Source organism: Chionomys nivalis, chromosome X, assembly GCF_950005125.1.
Source record: "Chionomys nivalis chromosome X, mChiNiv1.1, whole genome shotgun sequence".
NCBI classification, from domain to species: domain Eukaryota; kingdom Metazoa; phylum Chordata; class Mammalia; order Rodentia; family Cricetidae; genus Chionomys; species Chionomys nivalis.
In genome coordinates, this window is record NC_080112.1 from 73,186,296 (window position 1) to 73,210,243 (window position 23,948).

The 23,948-nt window shown below is 41.8% G+C and overlaps 1 pseudogene; it reads right to left on the reverse strand.

Moving 5' to 3' along the window:
• Nucleotides 1-5,799: 5,799 nt before the first annotated feature.
• LOC130868479 (SH2B adapter protein 1-like) lies at nucleotides 5,800-7,870 on the reverse strand (annotated as a pseudogene).
• Nucleotides 7,871-23,948: the final 16,078 nt, after the last annotated feature.

Here is a 23,948-nt window from a genome sequence, read left to right on the forward strand (position 1 = left end):
TTTGTGTATGGTGATAGATACAGATCTATTTTCATTCTTATACATGTTGATATTCAGTTATGCCAGCACCATTTGTTAAATATGCTTTCTTTTCTCCATTTGATATTTTTTGCTTCTTTGTCAAAAATCAGGTGTTCGAAGGAGTGTGGATTAATATTCGAGTCTTCGATTTGGTTCCATTTGTCCCCTTGTCTGTTCTTATGCTGATACCAGGCTGTTTTTAGTACTGTAGCTCTGTAGTAGAGTTTGAAGTCAGGGATTGTGATGCCTCCAGAAGTTCTTTTATTATACAGGATTGTTTTGGCTATCCTGGGTTTTTTGCTTTTCCATACGAAGTTGAGTACCATTCTTTTGAGGTCTATGAAGAACTTTTCTGGGATTTTGATAAGGATTGCATTGAATCTGTAGATTGCTTTTGGTAGGATTGTCATTTTTACTATGTTAATTCTGCCTACCCAAGAGCATGGAAGATCTTCCTACTTTCTGGTGTCTTCTTCAATTTCTTTCTTCAAAGATTTAAAGTTCTTGTCATACAAGTTTTCCACTTGTTTGATTAGAGTTACTCCAAGATATTTTATGCTATTTGTGGCTATTGTGAAGGGTGATGTTTCTCTGATTTCTTTCTCAGCCCATTTATCATCTGTATAAAGGAGGGCTACTATTTTTTTTGAGTTAATCTTATATTCTGCTACATTACTGAAAGTGTTTATGAGTCATAGAAGTTCCTTGGTAGAATTTTTGGGGTCACTTATGTAAACTATCACATCATCAGATAGGGAGAATTCGACTTCTTTTCTGATTTGTATCCCCATGATCTTTTGTTATCTTATTGCTCTAGCTAGAACTTCAAGTACTATATTGAATAGATATGGAGAGAGTGGACAACTTTGTCTTGTTCCTGATTTCAGTGGGATCACTGTGAGTTTCTCTCCATTTAGTTTGATGTTGGCTGTTGGCTTGCTGTATATTGCCTTTATTATGTTTAGGTATGTTTCTTGTATCCCTGCTCTCTCCAAGAGCTTTATCATGAAGGGATGTTGTATTTTGTCAAAAGCTTTTTCAGCATCTAATGTATCTCTAAGTTCTTATTGGCTCACTCTTAAATATTAATTTAACCCATTTCTATTAATCTGTGTATCACCATGTGGCTGTGGCTTACTGGGTAAGGTTCCATCCGGTTACTGTCTCTGGTGGGGCTACATGGTTTCTCCTGACTCTGCCTTTTTTCTGCCAGGATTTAGTTTAGTTTTTCTCACCTAGCTCTACTCTTCCCTATCAGTCCAAGCCTGTTTCTTAATTAACCAATGGTATTCACAGCATACAGAGGGAAATCCCACATCATTTCCCCTTTCTGTTTAATAAAAAGGACATAAATAAAAAAAGAGTGAAATTATATATAACAAAAGGTTATCAAACAGGAATTATAGTTATAATATTTATATCTATTTTATCTTTCATTATAACTAAGGAAAACTATAACTACAACTATATATTCTTCAACTCCATCAAAGACTCCAGAAGGACATAATATTACCTAATTAAACAGGAAGTGCATTGTAAGCAACTTCTAAAACTCTAGAATTGACAGAGACATTTTGCTGCCTGGACAGTCACTCAAAGTTCTTCTGTACCATTGAGGCATTTATCTTTAGTCTAAAAGGCCCATAGCATTCAGCATACTTTTCCATGAAGCGGAAAATTTCAAAGACACTTCTGTTTATATTAGCAGTTTGTCAATCACTTTCTTCTATGTCCTGGATAATGTCTAGCAGACTCTTCCTATTCTTTCATGAAGCAGGAACCCTTAAGGACGGTCTCACCTTTAGGCAAGTTCAGCAGTCATTTCTCTGTGGGTCCTGTATGTCCAGCCCATACAGCGTAGCATCAAGCAGTCCAGGCAAGAGCAGTTTCTTGCTTAATTGGCTAACCAACTCCATAAGGAGCCTCTTCAATGCCCACCATCCTCTTGAAGTAATTGGTGCTGACAGGAGCAGATGTGTCTCACTGTCATAAAAAGTCCTAAATTCTTAAACATTTTAAACGCCATATTCTGTAGTCTTTGAAAGGTTTGAAGAATGCCTATCCATTTGAAATATATTTCTGTCCATATAGAAAATCTAACTAACAGGGCTACAAGTTTGACTATTATAGATGACTATCTATTAATCTGTATTTCTTAATCGTACATTACATTTTTAAATGAGCTGCATAAACACAGTACCTTAATTAGGAGTATAAATATACATATAACAAAATTGTCTGTAAATGTGTATTCATAATCCAAGATCCACTCCAATGCAAATCTCTATAGCATATCCCCTTTTAAATGTAAACAAACATTTATAAACATTATTTGGTAATATGGTCATAGTTATCTCCAAACTACTTCCTGCTTTTTGTTGTGTGAAGTAATTTTTGGGGGGTGTTTATGATGACCTTTCAGGAGGTCTTGGTGTATTAAACCACATTAGTCTGGAAGAATTCCTCAGGTTCTCAAGCTCTGTAGAAGTAAATGAAGAACCTTTTTTTCCCCAAAGCAATACATCCTTAGACCCATATTTTGAAGTCAAGACACCTTTAAGATATATATGTTGGTTTAGCTTAGCAGCCTATACAATAAAATGTCTCTCTGTACTTAGCTCCTTCAAGGTCAAAAAATTCAAAGAAAACACAATAATATACATAATCCTGACTCCCCGTGTATATTTCCAACTTTAAATAGCGTGTTTTTCTTTATTTCTTTAATCTATGACTGTCTCTACTCTTGTCCCTTTAAAGACTTTGTTTTACTCTTTTTTTTATAAACCATTTTCTTTTATAACTCTTTATACTCTTTTTCTTCTCTGTCTCAAGCCTACATACATTTTTTAAAACACACTGTGTTTTGTTTAGAGGTCTTTTATGTCTGAGTCTGTCCTAATTGCATGTCTGTAATCCTTTCCTGACCAGGACTGCTTTTTTTAAAAAAAGATTTATTTATTTATTATGTATACAACATTCCTTCCATGTATGCTTGCATGCCAGAAGAGGGTACTAGATCTCATTATAGATGGCTGTGAGCCACCATGTGGTTGCTGGAAATTGAACTCAGGACCTCTGGAAGAGCAGTCAGTGCTTTTAACCTCTGAGCCATCTCTCCAGCCCCAGGACTGCTTTTTAAAATGCTAAGTGCGTCTTAAAAACCTAAATGGCAGCATTGCTAGGGCAAATACAGCCCTGCCTGCTTGCTCTACCCAGTCTGACATGGCTATAATCCATTCACTGCCTCTGAGACTGCCCTGTGGGAGTCATCCTTACTACGTCAACTCTGAGAAACACCATGCAGCATTTAAACCCTTTTTATCTGAGTAAAACTAACTTTGCAATGCAGTGCACTGTGCAGCCTGGAAATATCTCTGTGTATAGCGGCAGGAATCTGCCATGCTCTTCTGCTTGTGCATGCCTAATAGATCTGATTCCGCTGTCTGCTCAGGCAGGGAGCGCTGAGCTTTGGGCATGGTCTCAGTTACTTTTCTCCAAATCCCAAAGGTGCATACAAACACCCGGGCCCACAAATGCCATTCAAGTGCTTGGCCTACTGAAAAGTTCAGAGTGGTTTGTGCTGTCATTTTGAAGCCACACAGGGTTGTTTTTTTTTTTTTTTGGTCATATTTTAGTTGACCATGTTGGCATGCCAATTTGTTGTATGAAGGCTGCTTGTTTGTTCCAGCCACTCAGACCCAAAATAATCACACAGAAACTGTATTAATTAAATCACTGCTTGGCCTATTAGCTCTAAGTTCTTATTGGCTCACCCTTACATATTAATTTAAGCCATTTCTATTAATCTGTGTATCACCATGTGGCTGTGGCTTACTGGGTAAAGTTCTGTCTAGTGTCTGTCTCTGGTGGGGCTACATAGTTTCTCCCGACTCTGTCTTCTTTCTCCCAGGATTCAGTTTAGTTTTCCCTACCTAGCTCTACTCTGCCCTATCAGACCAAGCCAGTTCCTTTATTAAACAATGGGATTCACAGTATACAGAGGGTAATCCCACATCACCTTGAGGATGGCATTTTTTTTTTTTTTTTTGGTTTTTCGAGACAAGGTTTCTCTGTGGTTTTGGAGCCTGTCCTGGAACTAGCTCTTGTAGACCAGGCTGGTCTCGAACTCACAGAGATCCTCCTGCCTCTGCCTCCCGAGTGCTGGGATTAAAGGCGTGCGCCACCACCGCCCGGCGAGGATGGCATTTTTTGATGGCATGGCACAATTTTTTATCTTTAATTTTAAAGGGGGGAGGGCAGAAAGATGTCTGTCCTTAGGGAAATGATTATCCAGCATTTCCATACTGGACATAGCAATCACTTTAAAAAAGATTTCCTCTCCAAGTGTTTTGCTGTTTTTCCTGGCTTTGCTTACGACAATGCCTCTGCAGTCTATATCTATAACTGTAACTCCTGGGTCAGAGAGTGCATCCAGTACTATGAGCAGCTGCTGACTGGCCTAAAGGGTACTAAATGGCTTATTTTCATAGACTATCCTGGGAAGCTGGCTGAACACATAGAGCATGAGCAACAGAAACTCCCTGCTGCCACCTTGGCTCTGGAAGAGGACCTAAAATCTTCCACGATGCTCTCAAGCTAACTCACAAAAGACACCAAAATCTCTATTAAGGTTGGCTATACTGCTGTTCAAGTAACCTCAGCAAAGAGTACAAAAGTATTAGGGCAATCTGTCTTTTTAAATAACACCTACTATTCTTCTAAAATTGAAGATATCTGCCTAGTGGGTGAGAAGCAGTTCACCTTAACCAATGCAAACCAAGGAACACCACTTACCTTCAGGCACCAGGAGTGTGAGGCTATTGTCCAGTCTATCAGGGCCTGCTAGGAACTTCTACAGTCTTGTGGCCAATGATAGCCCTTTTGGCACTTAGCGCATTAGGTCTTTGGATGAGCCCTGGGACAATACCTATGTAAGTAGTCAGACTGTTCACATCACCAGCAAGTATGGAGTATGGTCTGGTGAAGTGGAGTTATCGTCCTTGTCAAGTTTGGTTTGCGACTTCTGCTGTCGTTGCCGCGCAAAACTCGGCGCCCACCGGCGCCAAACAACTCTTCGGACTCCTCGAGCGCCCCGTTCGAGCCAAGGTTCAGCGAGCTCCTATTGGTCAGTCCCCGAAGGCAGCGACCAATACTATTTCTTCTTCTTCCATTGGTCGGCGCTGGCTGAACTAGTGGCTCTCTCATTGGCCAGCTCTTGATACTAGCTTGGCGAGAACCTCGTGCGAAAAATCCTCCTATAATTGGTAGAAATCCATGTCCGTCATCTCGCTCCCCGCCCCTGTATGGTAGAGCGTGAGCATTTTCTTTTTTTTCCTTTTTTTTTTTTTAACTGTTTTGCATTTATTTGAACCGTCTAGCCGGAAGAAGACCCGAATGGACCTGTTCACTGTATCGATAACATAGACAGCCAAGACTCACTTATGAAGATTCTCATTTGTAACAAGTGTGATGACATGAGTGATGGTGTTGCACCCCTGTCAGCTGTTTAACAAGAATATCCTTGGTAGGACCAGATGGGACACACTTTTCAACAGCATTGGTGACCCGAGTCAAAAATTCAGGAAATGGTTCTGCAGCCTGCTGGATAAGACTGTGGAAATAGCCTACACTGTTCTGGGGCATACAAAGTTTAAGGGTCTTGGAGGCTAGGTTGGACGCTTGTTGGAAAAAGGCATGTAGGCCAATTATGAATTGTGAGACAGGATCAGTGTACTGTCCATGGCCAGTAAGCATGTTGAGGGTGATATTAAGTTCAAATTATAAGTTTGTATAGACTTGGGTTTCTGCTGCATCATCATAAGCAGAGCACCACTGGAAGAAAACTGAGGGGTCAAGGACTGCCTTCAACATGAAGTACCAATTATAATGGGTTTGAAGCTTCATGGCCCATTGTCTGAGTACTTGCTCAAAATAAGGAGAATCGGGGTAGCATCAGTCACCCTTACACACCCCTGCATGACTTCCAGCCAGATACCAACCCTGTTGTCACTGGGAGGGAACATAGCTGACAAGGACAACATCACTGTAGTCTCCAGACTCCACAGGGATGGGATGCACCTGGAAGTGTTCAAGCATATTGAAAATGGACTGGAACCACAGCCCGACACTGACCCTCCTCATTCAGGGATAAACACAAGTGCTTGGCCTTGCCCTGGAAGTTGAAAGTGAGGACATATTTACCATGTCTTGTCTCACTCTGATGTACCAGCAGGACACCATGGGAGCCAGTGCCTCCTTCCAGCACTTACTGGGCAGCCTTGAGTCGAGAGAGCATGCCATGGAACCAAGGATATGCTGAGAGGGACTGTTTCCCCCTCAGTGCCCTCTGACAACCCCTGGAACAGAAATGACCCTGCATCTGCTTCTGGAGTATCCAGGGGAAGGGAGAGGGTTGAGAGGGGATGAACTGTTTCTGCTGGGGGCTCCTCCTCAATGGGAATGTGAGGGGGCAGTTCCAGAGAAAGCAGTTCCATTGAGTCAAAGTGGGAGGCAGCAATGGAGGCAGAACTAGAGGAGAAGGATGCTGATGGCTGGTCAGAGAGGCCCCCATAAGCCTCCTCTCACAAGCGGTCATTAGTATTGCGGGGCCCCAGCAGCAGATCCTGGCTGGACAGACCCTCTGAAGGATTCAAGCAGGGCAACTCCAGGCTGTCTGTAGCCTTTGTGAGGAAGGAAGTCCCAGGGGTCAGAGGAAGGGTCATGGATACAGGGGCTGATAGCAGGGCAGGATCCTGGGCTTAGGCACTCCTGGATGTCAGACACCCAGGCCTTCTCATGAAGTGCATCAGTTGTCTCCAGAATGTACTCTGTAGGGCCTTCTACCTTAACCACAGAAGTGTTCTCCCTGTCAGGCATCTCTAGGGCCTTGGCTATGCAGTGATAGTAGAGCAGGGAATACTGAGTCAGGGCTAGGATGCCTTGGATGATAGAAGAACTCCAAGCGACTTCCTCTTCCTTCTTCACTTTGGAGCAGTAGGTGACACTTCTACCACTGAGGTTGCCCTCCTCCCCCTTGAGGTAGCCCAGTCACCCCTCCTCCATTACTCACTCCTGCTGGGTCAGGGGCAGCTTCTTCAGCCCCCATAAAACTGAGCAGCTCTTCTCTCTGTACAATTCCTGTTCTGTCTTTCAAGGTTCCCCCTCCACGACTCAGTCTCAGTCTATCTCTCCCCAGGGGATGTGCCATCACTAGCCAATCCCCTATCACCTGTCCCAGCACGACCAGAGGAGTTGGAGTTTCTGTTTCCACCTAGGACTGGAAGGCCTGATGTAGTTTCCAGAGACCCTGCTGGGATGTATCAATGACCTCTCGCCACTGCAGAATGACTCATACAGAATCTCTGACTGAGCGATCCTCTGAGTGGAGGGAAAAGTGTTTCTTGAGCCTTGGCTTTGAAGATGTAGTGGAGGAAGAGACTGAGGAAGGAAGGGGGCCAGCTAGGTTCTAAGAAGATGGAGATGGGCCCAACACAGTCAGGGGACCGCCCACCCTGCAGCTGTCAAAGGGTAAGTCATGTGGTGGTACAATCTCCACACCAGGACTCAATGGGGTCAAGACAGGTGGGGAGAATGAGCCCGAGGCCGGGGCCACTTCAGCTTCAAAGTGCTGTAGGAATAGGTCAGTAAAATGGCCAGAAAAGGCAACTTCTGCTTCAGGCTTTGCATACTGTGGGTGGGAGGCCAAGTCGAGGTGAAAATGGTGGGCAAGATCCAGGACAGCAGCCCTTGCATGGGACTCATAGAACTCTTGCCAGCTGCGGGGAGGGGGTGGTGGCAGCGCTGGAGGAGAATGGAAGGCCCCATTCCCTGGGGAAGGGGCATCATTCATGATAGGCCCCAGCAAGAGTCTGTGAGGTGGGGCAGCAAAGAAGAAAACAGCCAGAAGAGAAGGGGTGAGTGGCAACAACTGCATCTCTGTTTCTACACTTAGCTCCGGGGTCAAGCAAGTGGAAGTAGCTGCTGTCTAAGGAAAACGTTCCAATCCCAGAAGGGAAAGGGGATTCAACCACACTCCAATGGCCAAAACCTTTCTGTGAATTAAGAAACCAGCTCTTAACTGGTGGTCATGTAACTGGATTAGTTGAGAAGAGAGACTAGTGTGGACTGTTGGACTTCCTCCATTGTGTTTAGTTAGGCCGTGGCGTATACTTATACAGTGTCTCTGGGTGAAAAGGACCTGTCAGAGGGTCTTTATTGGCTCTACCTCCTGTGTGGTCAGCCCTTATGTGGAGGTACTGGGGCAAACAGAGTCACGATAGAGAGTTCCTAACCAGGGGGACAAACAGCCAAATGAAAAGAAAATGTGGGGATGGGAAAGAAAGCTGCAACTCACCACAGGTTTAGAAAACAAAAATAGGGGTCAACTGACTGAAAACAACTGAAGGGGGTGAACTCAAGATGCTGGCAGAGAGTCAGGATGGGGACAGCAGTGGGAGCAGCAAGCAAGCAAGAAAAAAGTCCAAAAGATGGTAAGGAGGACCCAAAAAGTGAGCAAAAGGAAAAGTTCCATCCTCGTTGGGTGCCAGTTGTTGTGGGTTTGTTACTGCTGCCTGTTGTATGATCCCTGTTTTCTGGGAGGCAGGGGGGTGAGAAGATGCAGAGGCAATGACACAGACTCCTCCTAGAAATTCCAATACAGAAACTCTTTACTGTAAAGGTTGGAAGGTTTTTTTTTTTTTTTTTTTTTTTTTTTTTTTTTTTTTTTTTTTTTTTAATGGGATTAGGGAAACTAAACTGCTGCAGGAATTTTTTTTGGTTGGTCCTTTTGAAACTGGCAGTCACTGCTGGCATGTTGTGATTGGCTAGGACATTAGTTACTGTGCCTTTAGTCTGCTAACAGGTTGTTTTGGCCAATGTTGCTTATTCATTGTGAGTTTGCATGGGCTTGCTTGTGCTTGTGCTATTGCCCTGCCTCAGGGTACATCATCATCTTTGATCACTAACCCATTCTAGCAAGAAAAGAACATCAGCCAGCAATAGCCAGCTGCGATTGTTTTGTTCCCTGACCTCAATGAGTTCCTTACTCAACTGTTAAGTGTGTGTTTCTAAACTTTAAATTGTTTCCCAAGATTTTGTACCTCAAAGCCATTGATAAAAACATCTTAACTTAGCCTTCAGCCATTATTTAAAGCTTTGTTTTAACAATAATGCACACTGAAACTCATGAACACATCTCCCAACATTAGGATTAAAAGGACTTGAACTAGCCTTGCTTCTGGAACTCAGTTGTTTTCCTTAATCATTAACTTAAACCACGGTCTTTATGGCTCCTCAAGAGAAATTCATAAGTTCTAGATGCATGACACTTCCTTGTTCCTATTTTCTGTTCTTTACAGTCCCTGGTTCATCAGGGGTGGGGCCAACACTATATCCTGCCTTTACCTATATTAATTTTAATTTTCCCACTAAACTAACCTCTATTATGATCCCGTCTTATATTTGTTAAAAACCTCTAACCATCAAAATTTTATTTAAATTAACACTATTCTTGTATAACATCACTGCTTCAGTTAAAGAGTACAACTTAAAGGGAAATCATCTTCATAATAAACCATAGGTAAACATGCCCAGTAGAATGGGACATTTCCACGAGATAATCACACTATATTGAAGGCAGTGGGGATCTCCCACACCCATTCACACCATGCCAGATACCATAAAAAATGACAGTGGCAAACATGTAAAGGCACAGCAGTAGTAAGAGACATCCTGGAGCCAAAGCCCTCAGGGCCTAGCTTATCTGGGATTCACCCATCCGTGCCTTGCATTCTGGAGAGCTGCATCCTGAAGCCAATGCCACTTGTTGCTCCTCTGACATGGCCGCCGGCAGCTTAATATACTCTAGATCAGTATCCACTGTACAGTGCTCTTTCCCTTATATTCAGGATTCACAGATGCAGGAATCAAGGTGATAAATGGGACCTACACTTAAAACACATGAGATATGAAAGTAGAAGTGTGACTGTTTGGAAGCAGAAAGGGGACTAGCAGAAAAGGAAAAGAGTGGCAAGAGATAAAAACACAATGGAATTTGAGCAAGACCCATAATATACAATCTGAAATTAAACATATTCTAATAAAAAAATGAGAATGCCATTATTTGATGTTTTCTTTTTATCCTTAAGCTAATTTTAATTTTATGTAGGGGAGGGGAGAGAGAGAGAGAGAGAGAGAGAGAGAGAGAGAGAGAGAGAGAGAGAGAGAGAGGAGAGAACTAGCTCACACATGCCACAGAACATGCAGAATGTAAAGATCAGAAAACAATTTTGGGGAGCCAATTTTCTCCTTCCATGGTGATGATGACTGTTATGGGAAGAACTTAGGTCATCAGGTTTACTCTGTAAGTGTTTTTACCCACTGAGCTATTTGGACCTGTAGCTAATCTGTAGTTAATGTTCTGCTTCCTGCCTCTGTGACTGTATTAAACAAAGTTCTCTAGAGGAGCAGGATCAGTGGAATGGATATATATATATATATGTGTGTGTGTGTGTGTGTGTGTGTGTGTGTGTTATTAGATTGGTTTACATCATACAGACTCAGTAATTCAACAATGGCTGTCTACATGTCAGAGAGCCTGAGAACCTAGTAGCTGTTTAGCCTATGATGCTGCATGCCTCAGTACTCTCAATATGGCACTAAAAATTTGAGAGATTTCTGGAGAGTTTCTGGTTTTCAGTCTCTGTTGGAAGGCTGGGATGTGATGTCAGCAAAAGATGGTGGCAGTGGCTGTGGCAATGGAGGTAGGTGTCAGTGCTGTCAGTGGCAGCAGTAGCAAGTAGCAACAATGATGATAGACCACTCAGCAGCAAGATGTGAAGGTACTCAAGCAAGCAACAACACATTTCCCTTAGACCTCTTAATATCTTTGCCATCCACTGAAAGGTGCTACCCACTCTGAGGGAAGGTCTCCACCCTCAGCAAATTCTTTCTTGAAATTCTCTCAGAAACCTGCCCAGAGGACTGTTTCATAGTTGTTTCCAAATCACATCAGGTTGAGGATCAATATTAACCATCACAGTGACCTTATGATTTCTAGTCCAGAGGTCTTAGTTCCAAAGAGTAGGATACTTGTATCAGGAGATACAGTGTTTTCATTGAGCTAGAAAGCAAGATAATTACTTTTAGGCATTTGTGCTTCTACATATATAGCAGTGAAGGGGGTTACTATATTGGCTGTTGTGATTGATCTTGCTTACCAAAAGGAAAGCTTGCAGTGCATCTGGTTCCTATTCCATAATGGAGGTAATGGCAAACATGCTCACCATATAGTATATTCTTTAGAACATTTCTAAATGCTGTCATGTTATGTGAAAACAACAAAGATGGTAAGTCAATAGGACAAAAGACATATCTGACATACCTCAGAGATGTTGTTTTGGGTTCCAGACCACTGCTGTAAAGTGAATATCAAAATGAAGCTTTCTATAGGAAGTTTATATTTTTTCTGTGCCTATAAAGATATGTTTGTATTATACTATAATCTTTTAAATGTATATACTATAGTGTCTTAAAACTGAATTAAAAAAACTTTCCTGCTAAAGAACAATCCAGGAGTCCTCTATTTCAGCTTTCAGAACGTTGTAGTCATTTTATCTTTTGGAAGTTTTGCCTTCATGTCAATGGTTGCTGACTAAAGAAGTAATGATTACTGAAGGTTGGGTGGCTGGGCAATGTTTTTTTTCCAGTGTTGGGTGTGATGCATTAATTAAAAAATGCTGCAGGTTCCCAACTAGCTGCAGTAGCAGGAATGCTGCAGGCCTCCAAGCAGCAGCAGGCAGCCGGCCATGTGGTGGCAGGCAAGGACTCTGCATGAGACCATGCCATGGGTCTCTGAAGATGGCTGGTACTGGGCAGCGAGACACAGAGTAGCGGGCAAAAGACAGAGATGTAAACAGGCACACCATGTGGGCAAAAGACAGAGATGTGGACAGGCACACCATGCAGAGTGAGGTTGGATATTTATTTAGTGAGTTATGGATGGGGAAGAGAGAAGGGGAGAAGAGCAGAGAGGCAGAGAGAGAGAGAGAGAGAGAGAGAGAGAGAGAGAGAGAGAGAGAGAGAAGGAGGAGGAGGAAGAAGAAGAAGAAGAAGAAGAAGAAGAAGAAGAAGAAGAAGAAGAAGAAGAGGAAGGAGGGAGGGACAGAAAAAGGAAGGGACTCAGGCTGAAAGCAAGAAGGAAGATCTGCCCACCTCAGCAGATAGGGGAGGGAGTGGGCGTGGCTTGTCTCTTAAAGAGACAGGACAGTTCATTACATTCCCATCTCTTTTTTTTATAATAAAAAGGGGGGGGGAAGTTAGGCACCACAGGTTAAGGGAATTGGGGCAGTGTGTTCTTAAGACTGCTTCCTGCTTATTTATTGGCATCGTCTTTGGGGAGCAGAACCTGAGAAAGCTGGGTGCTAATCACATCCTGGGATAGCTGATCTCTTTGCTCCTGTTTGGTGTTTGTGGTATGGAAATGTCTTTTGTCTTTTACACCTGTTTAAGGTATTAGCAGAAAAGAGGACAAAGTTAAGGAAAAAAGTTTTAGGACCAAAGAATTGAGAGGGGTGTATCTGACCTGTTTAAGGTGGATCCTTCAATTTGGCTCCCTGGAACTCACAAGAATTCTTTGAGTTTGTGAAAACAGAAGTTTTAGACATATCCATTGTATAAACCGTAGCATATTTATGTCAGAATGACTGTGACAGATATTTTTGTACAACCAAAAGTATTTTTAAGACTATGAAAGGCAGTGGAAGAGAGAAATTTGATAGTGTGCACTTATCCTCACACCTTTATAACTTGCAGGTCGTGTATTTGTATTTTACTGAAATTTGTTTGGTGAGGTTGTCCTTTTAAACTGACAAAACCTCTCAGCTGTTAAACTGCATCAGAGATCTTTGAGAAGGATAAAATTTTACTTGAGTTATTGATTAAAAAATGACAGAGAACTTACTTCGTTGACACCTAGAGCTACTCCTCAGAGTCCTCCATGGTTGTTGAAGGTTGCATTTGCCTTTTGCTGTTTAGCGCAGGGTCTGCCAGGCTCCAGAAGATCCTTTGGGCTAAGAAATCTGTAGGAAAACAAGCCTACCTTGACCTGAGCAGCTAGGCTGTCAATTCCAGTGATCTGTCCACGTGTGGAAATTTTCAGTTTAGAAGAAAGGCAGTTTTTCCTAGTGGTCAGGGTTTGGCAGTTGAAGTGAATTGCTGATGGGTGTTGTTCTGTGCCCATTTGTCTTTTGTCTTCATTGGAGGAAATAGAGTGGTGCTGTTAGGAGCCAACCTGTCTCTTTTTGTTATGAAAATTTATTAATAATTAAATATTTAAATGCCATATTCCCCAGATCTCTGAACAGTTGAGGGCTGTTTATCAGGTAAAACTATGTATAGAATCTGCCTGGAGAGCTGGGTCTGAGCTTGACTACAATGGCTTTTTTTTTTTTCCCGAGACAGGGTTTCTCTGTGGTTTTTGGAGCCTGTCCTGGAACTAGCTCTTGTAGACCAGGCTGGTCTCGAACTCACAGAGATCCGCCTGCCTCTGCCTCCCAAGTGCTGGGATTAAAGGCGTGCGCCACCACCGCCCGGCATACAATGGCTCTTAACAGCTAAGATTTACACTCATAAAAACATAGAAAGAAGAAAAAACTGCTTGCAATAGAAGGTTAATGGCAGAACTGACAATAGTAGAGAACATCTTAACATATTTTAAATGAGGGTTGGATTAAATATATTTTTATAAGAGACTTAAAAGTACATACCAGTTTAAAACATGAGACTTATTGTTTTTGTAGTCTGAAATGAGATATAATGAACAGACAATTGTAACATTTAACAGTAAACATAGGTACATTTAACTTACACGTATGAACATATACACAGTCTGAACAGGAATTGGGCAAAGTGGATGCTCTTGGTGGACTCTACCAAAGGCATGCCACTGCACAAAACACACATACAACAGAGGCAGCAAGAGGAATTTAGAGACAAAAACATAAGTAAACTGGAGGACCAGGCAGGGTATACTTCAGTAAAGATGGCAGGACTTGGTCATCTGACGTGACTCTCAGTTAAGATGGTGGTAAAGTCATCTGACCTCAGTTAAGATGGTGGTAAGGTCACCCATGTAATAGAGTTAACCCTGGGGAACCTCAGTAAAGATGGCAGAACTTGGTTACCTGATTTGGTTCTCATCCAAGATGGCAGTAATGTCACTTGACATCAGTCAAAATGGCAGTGGTCACATGTTGTATGGAAAAGTCACAATTTTGAGCTGCAGGGAATTTAAGGCTCATAATAAGAGAGACCCAGAGGCATGATTCGTTCTGTCACTGAGCCACCATGCCACAAGCCGCAGTGGGGAGCAAAAAACTGAAATTGAAAACAGCGGTCCCATGCATCTGACCAATCTTATTGGCAGCAGTAGTGGTGTCAGAGACAGTTTGAGGAAATTCTTCCCATTTGCCTCTGCGCTGACAGTGGTTAGAAAGCTCCCTCTAACAGTAGTTAGAAAGCTCCCATAAAAGTGGAGCTGGCAGGACACCAGTGGATGAGGGTACTAGCTGAAGAAGTAGGGTATTAAGGCCTGGGGTTTTAGGGCCTCTAAAAGGTATCCATCCCAGGGGCGACAGACATGTATGGCTTGCTATCCATAGCTGAAACTGGAAACCTGTGAAACAGAGGCACCACAAGCCCTATAATGGGGCATCTTCCCCTATAGGCAGGGTACAAATCAGTGCAAACAGTGCAGGACCCATGGGAAAGCATCTTCTGCCCCTGGGTGGGGTGCTACAGCCTGACTGAATTTGGTAGGGGTGACTCGGAAGCCAGAGAAGCTAGAGGACTCTCTGAGTAGCCTTTTACAGGGGGTGGGGAGAAAAGAAAAAGAAACAAGAGAAAGAAAAACTGAGGGACCCTGGGCCCCCAGTTGAATGCACCTCACAGAGTATGCAGTGCTAGCATGGGAGGACTGACCCTGGGTCAATTCGGTCATGATTTTAGCTAAGGGAAGCAATCCAGAGATGAATGTCAGTGAAAGGCTCAACCATAGCCTTAAAGAATGTGGCTGGGGGCTGTCTCCCCATTTCTAGGAACACCAGAAGATTGCCAGGGGCTCACCAGTCAATTCCTCAGGTTCAGAGAAACAGTTAAGCTGACCAGAATGGGGGAAGCTCACCAATTGAAGCCAGTGTTGTGCGAAGAAATCACACTGTAGAAATCACACTCAGGCATATGGAACACGTGGTTGTTGTGGGAAAAAAAATACATGGTTCAGTATCCTGACCTCAAGAGAGGGGCTCGGGGCACGAGAGCCATCTGAGTCATGGCATCAATGAAATGGATTAATAAAAAATGCTGCAGATCCCTGAGTAGCTGCAGTGGCAGAAACGCTGCAGGTCCCCAAGCAGTGGCAGGCAGTGGGCCATGTGGTGGCAGGCAGGGGGCAGTGGGTCCCAAGAGCAGCCAGTCCCAGGCAGGGAAGGTGCACGAGACAACCCCACAGGTCTCCCAAGGTGGCTGGTCCTGAGTGGCAAGCCACGTGGCAGTGGCAGGCAAGAAACAGACACATAGGCATTCCATGCAGAGTGAGGTTGGATATTTATTAGTGGGTTATGGAAGTATGGAATGGAAGGGGGAGAAGGAAAAGGGGAGAGAGAGAGAGAGAGAGAGAGAGAGAGAGAGAGAGAGAGAGAGAGAGGAGAGAGAGAGAAGAGAGAGGGGAGAGAGAGGAGAGAGAGAGGGGAGACCGAGGAGAGGCAGAAGCTGCTTCTTCGAGAGGGAGATAGAAAAGGAAGGAACTCAGGCTGCAAGCTGAAGATCAGCCTGCTTTAGCAGACAGGGGAGGGAGTGGGCATGACTTGTCTCTTAAAGAGACAGAACAGATCATTATACTGGGGATTAAACATTTTAAAAAGTCTTTCTCAGCCATCTGTATTTCATCTTTTAAGAACTCTTTAATTTTATATCCCATTTTTAAATTGGAGGTTATTTTGGTGTTCAGTTTTTTGAGTTCCTTTCATACACTAAATACTAAACCCCTCTTAGTTGTATAATTGGTAATGATTTTTCCTCATTCTCTAGGCTGCTTTTTTGCTAAAACAGTGGTGTACTTTGCTGTTCAGAAGCTTTTTAATCTTCATGAGGTCCCATTTTTTAAATGTCTTTGTCTTAGTTAGGGTTTCTATTGCTGTGAAGAGACACCATGACCACAGCAACTCTTATAAAGGAGCGAGATTTAATTGGGGTGGCTAACATTTTCAGAGGTTTAGTCCATTATCTTCACGATACAACATGGTGGCATACAGGCAGACATGGTGCAGGGGAAGTAGCTCAAAGTCCTACATCTTGACTCCCAGGAAGTGGTCTATCTCACTGGGTGTGACTTGGGCATATATGAGACCTCAAAGCCTTCTCCCACAGTAACACAGTTTCTCCAACAAGCCCACACCTATTCTAACAAGGTCATACCTTCTAATAGTGCCACTCCCTTTGGGGTCCATTTTCTTTCAAATCACCACAGTCTTAATGCCTGCCTTATTGGATCTAGTTTAGGAAATCCTTTTCCATGCCAATGAGCTTTCTATACTGTCTACTTTCTCTTCTAACAAATTCAGAGTATTTGGTGTTGTGCTGATATCCTTGATCCATTTGGAGTTGCATTTTGTGCAGGCTGAGATATAAAGGTCTAGTTTCATTCTACATGTACAGTCCAGTTTGACTGGCACCATTTGGTAAAGACATTTTACCATAGGAGGTTTGATATAGGGAGTGGCTCCATATAGGGTTCTTGGTCTAAGGTGTATTTGATGGATATCCTGCCCAAAACATAAAACTGATTAACTCAGGAAACAATGCCCTGATGTCTTAAGTATTGAAGCAAGTAACTCTTCTGGTTGTCCTTTGTGTCATATTAAAACAGTCTTTTGCCTTCTTCTCCCACTTTTTGTATTGGGGTGGATAATTGTATGGAAAATAAACATGACCAAATTCAATATTCAGTATTCACTATGTTGCCCTCCTGGTACTATCATATATCTCTGTATTTCTTTTGTATCTGTCTATTCTTCCTAACATTTCTAATCCACATCCCCCCCTATCCTGGAATGTTCAAACTCATCATGGCTGGACTGTGAAAATTGTCACCCCAATGTGTGACTTACAAAATCTCGCCTTGAAATCAGAGATCTACTTGCTTCTGCCACCCATGTGATGGATGGGATTAAAGGCCTGCACCACCACTGCCCAGACTATTCTGTTTTTAAAAAAGTTACAATAGCTCTGCAGCACATCTTAAAAACTGAAGCTGTGCTTTGATGGCACAAGCATTTAATCCCAACACTTGGGAAGCAGAGGGAGGTGGATCTCTGAGTATGAGGTTAAACTGGTCTACAGGGAAAGTCCCAGGACAGGCAGGGCTGCATGGAGAAACCCTATCTTGAAAAACAAAACAAAACAAAAAATAAGCACAAAAACCCCCAAACACCAAACAAGAACAACAACAACAAAACTCCCCCCCCCCCCCAGAAAAGAACAGAAGTGGTGATACTTCCAGCAGTTCTTTTATGTTCAGGATTATTTTGGCTATTATGTTTTTTGTTTCCATGAAGTTTAAACTGTTTTTAAAAATTTCTCTGAGAAATTATTTTGGGTTTCTGATGGGGATTGAATTGAATCTATGTACTGTTTTTGGTAGGATGGCCAGTTTTACAATATTAATCCTACCAATTTATAAGCATGGGAGGCCTTTTCATCTCTAATATTTTATTCAGTTTTTCCCTCAATGTCTCAAAGTTTTTATTTTATAAGTCTTTCAGTTGATTAGAGTTATTCCATGGTATATATTTTTGAGATTATTGTAAATACTAGTGTTTTTATGTTTTTTCTCTTGTACCTTGTCATTTTGTACACAAAAGTTTCTGATTTTTGTGTGTTAATTTTATTTTATTTATTTATTTATTAATAATTTCTACCTAATCCCCTCCTCACATTCCCCCCCCATCTCCCTCCCCCTCCCTCTCCAGTCCTAAGAGAAGTCAGAGGCTATGCCCTGTGGGAAGTTCAAGGTTCTCTGCCCTCCATCCAGGTCTAGGAAGGTGTGCATCCAAACAGACTAGGCTCCCAAAAAGCCAGTACCTGCAGTAGAATCAAAACCCAGTGTCATTATCATTGACTTCTCAGTCAGCCCTCATTGTCAGCCACATTCAGAGAGTCCAGTTTGATCACATGCTCATTCAGTCCCAGTCCAGCTGGCCTTGGTGAGCTCCCATTAGATCAGTCACACCGCGTCAGTGGGTGGACACTATATTGAATAAATATGAAAAGTAGACAAGTTTGTCTTATTCCTCATTTTAGTGCAATTGCGTTGAGTTTGTCTTCATTTAATTTGATGTTGGCTATAGGCTTGCTGTAAACTACCTTTATTATGTTGACGTATGTCCCTTGTATTCCTAGTCTCTCCAGGACTTTTATCATGAAGGGGTGCTGGATTTTCTTCAAAGGCCTTTTAGTCTTCTAATGATGGGGTACCTCCTCCAACCAATGGCCTTTGAGAGGCTGGACCAGGCTGAGGTGTGACTTTGGGGTACCAAAATGTCACAATCCTGCCCACTCACTGCGCTCTATATCTAGATGTTGTCCCCCTTTCCTGTTCCATGAGTTTTCCTTTTTTAATAAAGAAAAACCTTTATTAAAAATATCCTCTATTCAGAGTTAGCTTGGGATTATTTGACTTGCGTTCCCCCATTTGATGTGTTCAGCATCATCTGGCATCCCACATGGGAATGAGTCCATGCTTCCTGGGAACCTCCTGGTTCGCCAGCCTGGGCACGTTTTGTTGCCCACTCGTGGCCCATCTGCCACTGCTAAGAAACCTGATGTTCCCCTCCTGCTGTTTCTCCAGCCAGCGATCCCTGCAGTGTTTCTTCTGGAAGTGCAGTGTGCAAAGTTTGTGGCTTGCAAATGATGGAAAGCTTTGTGCTTCCTTCTTATTCTGACCACCACCTCTTAGAATTGCTTTGACTGTAGTTAATAACTGCTCTTAATTAGCTAAACAAAGCACATTTATCAGTATCTAAGTAGGTGATGGCCTGTGTAACCAGAGAGAATGATCTGGGAGAATGCTGGCTTCTCCTCTCCATCCCTCTACCATGTGGCTACAACCACAACACCTACTGGCCAATAAAGGTCATTACAATGCTCCAGTTCACTGTAATTGCCTTATGACAGGTAAGATTTGAAAAATTACATGATTACTGATAATATTACCATTCAGAAATTTAATAACTATTTTGCTTATCATATGGATATTATTCTGCAAGGCTTATGTGATTTTACTTATACATCCATTTATTTGACTTTGGGAATTAGTTTTGTTTTTCATATTATATCATTAAGAAAATGGTTTGATAACAGAGCCAAGAATGAGGCACTTTTAGAAATGATACAGTCTTTAGAGACTAATAATGAACAGTTAGTTTAAAAAATTGATACTATTGAGAAGGATAACATTAATTTGACAGACAAAATTTAATCAATGTCAAAGGGTACTAAGACATTATCTGAAAAACTTTATGCTGCTGAATTTAATAATTGGAATCTGTTGAAAAGTTATGATAGATTAACAGATATGGTATATCTCCAGAAAGGCAATATGTACACCATCAAAATTATGTCCAAGGATGAAATTTTACCTTTACTGGACAAATTTCATACCTTGGAATGATCAATGAGGGCATTAGAATGGAACACTGGATAGGAGATTCAGACTTTACAAAAGGCAGTGGTAAAAAGATTTGAAAATACTGATGAAATTATTGAAACTGATGAGCAGGGACAGAAGGTACAAGGACAGGATTTAGCCTCATCAGTACATGCCAAACTCTGGGATGACTTACCTAGACTTTAAACTGCCTATCTGGTAATTTCCTCTGAGAAAACATCTGGCAGAAAATACCCTGAGGTAGTCAAAGAATATGCATTGCAACCTATAGGTATGAGTGACCTAGAAGAAATTAAGCAAACAATAGTATCTTATGGCCTGCAGCCACCATTTGTTAGTGAAATTGTGAAAACATGGGCTTCAAGCAATAAGGCTACCCCACAAGACTGGCTTCAATTAACCACCCAGAAAACAGACACCAGCTGCTATGGAACTGCTATTGGCAAGTAGAAGCAAAAATTTTAGAACAACAGGGAAAATCAAAAGAATTTGAGGCTTTCCAAGATTAAATTACTGAAGACACTCCGCTTGGAGTTTGTTTTCTTATTGGCAAAACTGGCCTTTGAACAAGGAACTGCCTATGCCTCGACCATTGACAAAAGGCATCCAGACTGGACAAGCAGGATACAAGACAAAAGACTGCCAAACCTTGCCAAGACAGGGTAAGACAGTTTTGAAAAAAATTTCCTGCCTCTGAAAATGGTCTGTCAGTTATTCTAGGCCTTAGACAAAGTTGGTTGCTTCAACATTACAAATGAGACTTTGGGTGATTGCCCAGGTAGCCAGTTGTCTCTGTCATCTACTGCATATTTTGGAAGCTGCTTGATTGCACTTCCTGCCTACTCAAGTAATATTATATCCCTTCTCAGGTCTTCAATGGAGTTGAAGTCATAGTTACTTTCCTCTTATGATTTAGCCAATCCATTTCTAATACACGACTTAGACTCCTTAGGATAGAATGATTATTGAAACATTTAGCATATGTTCCTTGCTTAATATTGTTATGCTCTAATTTTTATATTTGATATCTATTCTTATTGTATATACTTTTGTATTGGGTTTGGAACTCTTTTATTTAGACAAAAGGGGGAGGTGATGGGGAGCCTCCTCCAGCCAGTGGCCTTTGAGAGGCTGGACCAGGTTGAGGTGTGGCTTTGGGGGTACCAAAAAAGTGATGGTCCTGCCCACTCACCCCTCATCTTCCCATGCTCCACACTTAGATGCTGGACCCCATTCCTGTTCCACGAGTTTTCCTTTTTTAATAAAGAAAACCCTTAGTATACTCTATTTGGAGTTACCTTGGGATTATTTGATTTATGTTCCCCCATTTGTGTTCAGCATGACTCCAATGAGATGGTCATGTGAGTTTTATATTTCAGCCTGTTTACATGGTGGATTACATTTATCAATTTAGATGTGTTTAACCATCTCTGTATCTCTGGGATACAGAGATCCCTACTTGATCATGGTGAATGATCTTTTTGAGGTGTTCTTGAATTTGAATTGCAAATATTTGATTGAAAAATTGTTGCATCATAAGTTTATAACAAATATTGGTCTATAATTTTCTCTCTTGTTTAGTCTTTTTGCAGTTTTGGTATAATATAATGGTGGCTTTGTAAAAAAGAAATGGGCAATGTTCCTTCTGTTTCTACCTTGTAGAATAATTTGAGGAGTATTGGAATTAGCTCTTCTTTGAAGATCTGATAGAGTACTGTGCTGAATTGATGGAGGAATGTCATTGGCTAATAGAGAAACTGCCTTGGCCCATTTGATTGGCTAGCCTTTAGGTGGGTGGAATAAACAGAATAGAATGCTGGGAGGAAGAGGAAGTGAGCTCAGATGCCAGGTCGCTGCTCTCCAGGGCAGACGTGATGAAGCTCTGACCCAGGATGGATGTAGGCTAGAATCTTCCTGGTAAGAGCACCTCAAGGTGCTATACACATTAATAGAAATGGGCCAGACAGTGTTTAAAAGAATACAGTTTGTGTGTTGTTATTTTGGGGCATGAGCTAGCCAGGTGGCCAGAAGCAGACGGGAATGCAGCCCGCAGCTCCTACAACACTGAATTCATCTGGCATTGGTTTTTTTTTTTATGAATAGAGTTAAATCTTTGTTTTATGTGTATGAATGCTTTTTCTGCATAAATGTTTGTGTCCCATATCATTTATATGGTAATGGTGAAAGCTAGCAGAGGACACAAGATCACCAGGGACTGGAATTACAGATAGTTGTGAACCATCTTATATGTGGTAAGAATTGAACTTGAGTCTTTTGGAAGAGCAGCCATTTCTATAGTCCCTACTTGGGAGATTTTTAATTACTGGTCCTGTCCCACTAGGGGTATGGATCTATTCAAATTATTTAGCTCATCTAAATTGAACTTTGGTAGGTAGTATATATTAAGAAATTCACGATTTCTTTTAGGTTTTTCTAGTTTTGTGGAATACAGGTTTTTGTTTGTTTGCTTGTTTGCTTTTTTTTTTGAGACAGGGTCTTACTATGTAGGTCTAGCTGTCATGGAACTCACTATGTAGATCAGGCTGGCCTTGAACGCATGGAGATCAACCTGCTTCTGCCTCCTGAGTGCTGGGATTAAAGGCATGTACCACTACCCCTGGCTGGAATATAGCTTTTAAAAAACATATTCTTATTAGACTGTGGTTTCCTCAGTAACTGTTGTAATGTCTCCCTTTTTATCTCTAATTTTATTAGTTTGGTTTCCCTATGTTTTTCATTTGACAAATGTGGCTTGTCAATCTTGATATTTTTTTCAATGAACCAACTCTTTGTCCTATTTTTTGTTGTTGTTCTTTTTTTATTGAATTTGACTCTGAGTTTGATTATTTCTTCCCATCTTCTTTTTTTTGGGAGGTGTTATTTCTTTTTGTTTTTTAAATTTTTGAAATGTATCATGAAAATTTTTTTGCTTGTTTTTGAGGCAGGATTTCTCTGTCTATCCTTGGCTGTCCAGGAACTCACTGGCCTCAAACTTACAGAGATTTGACTGTTTCTGCCTCCTGAGTGCTGGGATTAAAGGCATGTGCCACCACCACCCAGCTCATTAAATTATTAATATGAGATTTCTCCATTTTTTGAGTACACATATCTTGCTATGAACTTGTGTCTTAGAATTGCCTTTATTGTGTGCTGTAGATATTAGTGTGTTGTGTTTTCATTTTCATCCAATTCTCAACAGTTTTTAATTTCCTTGCTGATTTCTGCCTTGACACATTTTTTTTGTGAAAATGTATGTTGTTTGACCTCCAGGAGTTTGTATACTGTCTGATGTGGGAAGTTCTTCTGTATATGTGTTGTTTTTATGGTTGATGAATAAAGTTGTTTCTGCCAAAGGCTGAGCAGAGTAAAGCCAGGTGGAAAATCCAAACAGAGATACAGAAAGGGAGTAGGCAGAGTCAAGCAGATGCTAGTCAGCTGGTAAGCAAACAAGACATGTAGAAAATGAGGTAACACCATGGCCACGTGGCAATACATAGACTAATAGAAATGGGTTAATTTAAGATGTAAGAGCTAAGCTGGGCAGTGGTGGTATACATCTTTAATCCCAACACTCTGGAGGGCAAGGCAGGTGAATCTCTGTGAGTTCAAGGCAGCCTGGTCTACTAGAGTTAGTTCCAGGACAGGATCCAAAGCTGCAGAGAAAACCTATCTTGAAAAACCAAAAAAAAGTAAGAACTAGCAAGAAATTTACCTGAGTCATTGACCAAACAGTGTTGTAATTAATATAGTTTCCGTGTGATTATTTGGGTCTTGGCAGCTGGATAATAGAAGTACAGTCTCTAACTACAAATGACACCCAAGTGTTTGGCAAGAATTTCCACATAAAGCCTGAGAAAGCTTAAAGAAAAGGATTCTAGACAGACAAGAACAGAGTCAAATGTGGCTTCTTGGCAACTATCTTTACTCTGGTAGGCTCTGTTTGTTGGTGACAAGCAGAGGCGTGGCTCCTTTAAGAGAGATTTCCTGATTCAGTATTAGTGGCAAAAATCTTGCAGCTCTTTTATGAGACCCTGCCACCAAACACTTAAATAATGTTTATGAGCAGCCAGCAGTATGCTTCTTGGTGGTGGCATGGACCTAGAAACTCCACAAAGTTATGACAATAAATGTAGCTCCTGTCAATATGTCTGCCATGAAGCTAGACTTTCAAAAAGCTAAGAAATGGGGTGGAGCCATTGGCCAAAGT